Genomic DNA, 6,000 nt, shown 5'->3' on the forward strand with positions numbered 1-6,000 from the left:
CCACGCTGCCCTCCAGTACTAAATTGGTGATCCATTGATGCCTCAGAACATGCCCTACCAACCGGTCCCTTCTTCTTGTCAAGTTGTGCCACAAAATCCTCTTCTCCCCAATGCTATTCAATACCTCCTCATTAGTTATGTGATCTACCCATCTAATCTTCAGCATTCTTCTGTAGCACCGCATTTCGAAAGCTTCTATTCTCTTCTTGTCCAAACTATTTATCGTCCACGTTTCACTTGCATACATGGCTACACTCCATACAAATACTTTCAGAAACGACTTCCTGACACTTAAATCTATACTCGATGTTAACAAATCTCTCTTCTTCAGAAACGCTTTCCTTGCCATAGCCAGTCTACATTTTATATCCTCTCTATATCGACCATCATCAGTTATTTTGCTCCCCAAATAGCAATACCCATTCACTGCTTTAAGTGTCTCATTACCTAATCTAATTCCCTCAGCATCACCCGATTTAATTTGACTACATTCCATTATCCTCGTTTTGCTTTTGTTGATGTTCATCTTATATCCTCCTTTCAAGACACTGTCCATTCCGTTTAACTGCTCTTCCAGGTCCTTCGCTGTCTCCGACAGAATCACAATGTCATCGGCGAACCTCAAAGTTTTTATTTCTTTTCCATGGACTTTAATACCTACTCCGAATTTTTCTTTTGTTTCCTTTACTGCTCGCTCAATATACAGATTGAATTACATCGGGGATAGGCTACAACCCTGTCTCACTCCCTTCCCAAGCACTGCTTCCCTTTCGTGCCCCTCGACACTTATAACTGCCATCTGGTTTCTGTACAAATTGTAAATAGTCTTTCGCTTACTGTATTTTACACCTGCCACCTTCAGAATTTGAAAGAGTATTCCAGTCAACATTGTCAGAAGCTTTCTCTAAGTCTACAAATGCTAGAAACGTAGGTTTGCCTTTCCTTAATCTATCTTCTAAGGTAAGTCGTAAGGTCAGTATTGCCTCACGTGTTCCAAAATTTCTACGGAATCCGAACTAATCTTCCCTAAGGTCGGCTTCTACTAGTTTTTCCATTCGTCTGTAAAGGATTCGCGTTAGTATTTTGCAGCTGTGGCTTATTAAACTGATTGTTCGGTAATTTTCACATCTGTCAACACCTGCTTTCTTTAGGATTGGAATTATTATATTCTTCTTCAAGTCTGAGGGTATTTCGCCTGTTTCATACATCTTGCTCACCACATGGTAGAGTTTTGTCAGGACTGGCTCTCCCAAGGCCGTCAGTAGTTCCAATGGAATGTTGTCTACTCCAAGGGCCTTGTTTCGACTCAGGTCTTTCACTGCTCTGTCAAACTCTTCACGCAGTATTGTATCTCCCATTTCGTCTTCATCTACATTCTCTGCCATTTCCAGAATATTGTCCTCAAGTACGTCGCCCTTGTATAGACCCTCTATATACTTCTTCCACCTTTCTGCTTTCCCTTCTTTGCTTAGAACTTCCATCTGAGTTCTTGATATTCATACAAGTGGTTCTCTTTTCTCCAAAGGTCTCTTTAATTTTCCTGTAGGCAGTATCTATCTTACCCCTAGTGAGATAAGCCTCTACATCCTTACATTTGTCCTCTAGCCATCCCTGCTTAGCTATTTTGCACTTCCTGTCGATCTCATTTTTGAGACGTTTGTATTCCTTTTTGCCTGCTTCATTTACTGCATTTTTATATTTTCTCCTTTCGTCAATTTAATTCAATATTTCTTCTGTTACCCAAGGATTTCTACTAGCCCTCGTCTTTTTACCTACTTGATCCTCTGCTGCCTTCACTACTTCATCCCTCAGAGCTACCCATTCTTCTTCTACTGTATTTCTTTCCCCCATTTGTGACAATTGTTCCCTTATGCTCTCCCTGAAACTCTATACAACCTCTGGTTTAATCAGTTTGTCCAGGTCCCATCTCCTTAAATTCCCACCTTTTTTGCAGTTTCTTCAGTTTTAATTCGAATCTCAAAGAAAGCAGGTGTTGACAGATGTGAAAATTGCCGAACTATCAGTTTAATAAGTCACGGCTGTAAAATACTAACGTGAACTCTTTAGTGACGAAAGGAAAAACTGGTAGAAGCCGACCTCAAAGAAGATCAGTTTGGATTCTGTAGAAATTTTGGAACACGTGAGGCAATACTGACCTTACGACTTGTCTTAGAAGAAAGATTAAGGAAAGGCAAACCTACGTTTCTAGCATTTGTAGACTTAGAGAAAGCTTTTGACAATGTTGACTGGAATACTCTCTTTCAAATTCTGAAGGTGGCAGGGGTAAAATACAGGGAGCGAAAGGCTATTTACAATTTGTACAGAAACCAGATGGCAGTTATAAGAGTCGAGGTGCACGAAAGGGAAGCAGTGCTTGGGAAGGGAGTGAGACAGGGTTATAACCTATCCCCGATGTAATTCAATCTGTATATTGAGCGAGCAGTAAAGGAAACAAAAGAAAAATTCGGAGTAGGTATTAAAGTCCATGGAAAAGAAATAAAAACTTTGAGGTTCGCCGATGACATTGTGATTCTGTCGGAGACAGCGAAGGACCTGGAAGAGCAGTTAAACGGAATGGACAGTGTCTTGAAAGGAGGATATAAGATGAACATCAACAAAAGCAAAACGAGGATAATGGAATGTAGTCAAATTAAATCGGGTGATGCTGAGGGAATTAGATTAGGTAATGAGACACTTAAAGCAGTGAATGGGTATTGCTATTTGGGGAGCAAAATAACTGATGATGGTCGATATAGAGAGGATATAAAATGTAGACTGGCTATGGCAAGGAAAGCGTTTCTGAAGAAGAGAAATTTGCTAAAATCGAGTATGGATTTAAGTGTCAGGAAGTCATTTCTGAAAGTATTTGTATGGAGTGTAGCCATCTGTGGAAGTGAAACATGGACGATAAATAGTTTGGACAAGAAGAGAATAGAAGCTTTCGAAATGTGGTGCTACAGAAGATTAGATGGGTAGATCACATAACTAATGAGGAGGTATTGAATAGCATTGGGGAGAAGAGAAATTGGTGGCACAACTTAACTAGAAGAAGGGATCGGTTGGTAGGACATGTTCTGAGGCATCAAGGGATCAACAATTTAGTGTTGGAGGGCAGCACGGAGGGTAAAAATCGTAGAGGGAGACCAAGAGATGAATACACTAAGCAGATTCAGAAGGATGTAGGTTGCAGTAGGTACTGGGAGATGAAGAATCTTGCACAGGATAGAGTAGCATGGAGAGCTGCATCAAACCAGTCTCTGGACTGAAGACCACAACAACATTTACAATGGTTGCTAATATACCACTTACATACACGGAGGTGACAAAAAATTACGGGATAGAGACATGCTCATACGTACACAGATGGCGCTGGTACCGCGTACACAAGATAAAAATGGGTAATGCATTGGCAGAGCTGTCATTTGTACTCAGGTGATTCATGTGATAAAGTTTCCGACGTGACTGTAGTCACACTACGACGATCAACAGACTTCGAACGTGGAGTGGTAGTTGAAGCTAGACGCATGGGACATACCATTTCGCAAATCGTTAGGGAATTCAATATTCCGAGATACATAGGGTCAAGAATGTGCCGATAGTACCAAATTTCAGGCATTACCTCTTACCACTGACAACGCAGTGGTCGTCGGCCGTCACTTAACGACCGTGAACAGATGCATTTGCGTAGAGTTGTCAGTGCTAACAGACAAGCCTCGTTGCTTGCAACAGCCGTAGAAATCACTGTGGAACGTACAACGAACGTATCCGTTAGATCAGTGCGTCGAAATTTGGCGTGAACGGGCTATGGCAGTATATGACTGACTCTAGGGTCTTTGCTGACAGCACAACATCACCTACAGCTAGGGCTCGTGATCATATCGGTTCTACCCTAAACGACTGGAAAACCGTGGCATGGTCAGATGAGTCCGGATTTCAGTTGATAAGAGCTGATGGTAGAATTCGAGTGTGGCGCCGACCCGACAAACCCATGGACCGAGGTTGTCAATAAGTCACTGTGCAAACTAATGGTTTGGTCTGTGTTTACATGGAATGGACTAGGTTCTCTGGTACAACTAAACCGATCGACTGGAAATGTTCATGTCCGGATACTTGGGAGACTGCAGCCATTCACGGCAATCATGTTCCCAAACATCGATGGAATTTTTAGAATTTTTATGAATGACAATGCGTCACAAGTGTTCGCAGCCTGTTGGAAGAACATTCTGGACAACTCCGGCGAATGATGTGGCCACCCACGGACCATTTTTGGGACTTTATCGAGACTCAGTTCGTGCACAAAATTCTGCACCAGCAACAGTTCCGTAGAGGTAACATAGCTCAATATTTCTGCAGGAGACTTCCAACAACTAGCTGAGTCCATGCCACGTAGTGGTGCTGCATTACGCCGGGCAAAAGGAAGTCCGACACGATATTAGGAGGTATCTCATGCTTTTCGTCACTGAAGTGTAACACTGGAGGCTCTAGACAACACTCCTGGCGTGTGCTGCGTATATCGTGTTAAGTTACACGAAAGTGGTGATATTCACTAACCTATCGTTCTTTTCTGAGTTTTATTCGTGGCACCCAAACAAAATACGCTACGCCAGTCAAGCTTACGCTCTTTCCCAGCACCGCTACGACAGTTCCCAAGTAAAATATAGATTGTTGCAAGGTTTACCTTCGCGCTGTGTTTGTCCTGCACCCTTTTAGACTGACGCCCTTTCTGTAGTTTCCCGAGACGCTGTATACTAAAAAGCGAGCCAGTCGCCTCCACACACCCCCTCTATCCGTGTAGCTGCTTGCTGTGTGACGTGGAGCCCTCACCTATGAAGCGGAACCCGGAAACCCATCACCCTATGGCGCAAATCGAGGAACCTTCAGTCTATACTGTCGCAGAATCGCCTGAACCTCTGATTTAGTCCGTCCACTCAGCTCTGTGCTGAAGTACCACAGTGACAGTGCTACAGATGGTGAGCTCGGCCTTCCCTGCAGGCGAGACTGGCAATCTTTACTACTTCAGCTAGCCGCCCGGAACCAGAGAGAATCTCTTCAGATACTGAGCGACACACGTTTTTAGCACCTACATGAGCCACCACCCGCAGTTGGCTGCACCCTGTGGTCTTCACGGCATACGGAAGGCCCCGTTCCACATGTGGAATGACTCCCCCCGCCTACATAAATGTCGATATAAAGTGTTCATTTGTGTGGCCATATTATCCGTAGTTGCATTACAATTCTTGAGGGTATTTTTCTTCTGTCGTTGCAACGACAAAAATGCGTGTTTTTTTCACCAGACGCGTTTCGGTTTACTGACGTAAATCGTCATCAGTGTTCTGTAAGTTATTTACATTCTGATTTACTTTTAAGGATCGAAAATAGTTCGTTAACAATATGTTGGTTTGTATTTCCGGTGTTTTTCGCTTGATTTCTTGCTTACATCGGGAAATCACCGTAAGTACAAGCCAACACATTGTTAACGAAGTGTTTTCGATCTTAAAGCAAATCAAAATGTAAATATCTCAATTACAGACCAGTGACGAGGCTTTCCTGAATAAAACGAAACATCTCGGGTGAAAAAGAAAACCACACTTTTTGTAGCTGCGAGAGAACAAAAATATCCTCAGTATAAAGTACTTACGAGTGGGTCTGGGAGCAATAAAATCTGCTCCAACTAACGCTCTCTTAGTTGACGTAAATGAGCCACTCCTGCCCCTATGTCTCAAATATTTAAGTTGGAAATTTCTACCATAACGATTCCGGTTTGTAGAAGGTCAGATTCTACATAATATTTATACCTTGTTCTCCGAGTTCAGATAGTTCCTCAATACAAATCTTCCTCCTCGTCTTTTCAGATGTACGGAAACTAGCCCGTTTATCAAAAGAAATTTTCTACACTACAGCTACCTTACTGTAATTCAAATTACTAGATCAGTATGTTAGAACCGAAAGTTGTATTGGACACACACTTTGGCAATGGATATCCAAAGGAGTACCTCTCCA

This window comes from Schistocerca cancellata, chromosome 9 (assembly GCF_023864275.1).
Source record: "Schistocerca cancellata isolate TAMUIC-IGC-003103 chromosome 9, iqSchCanc2.1, whole genome shotgun sequence".
NCBI classification, from domain to species: domain Eukaryota; kingdom Metazoa; phylum Arthropoda; class Insecta; order Orthoptera; family Acrididae; genus Schistocerca; species Schistocerca cancellata.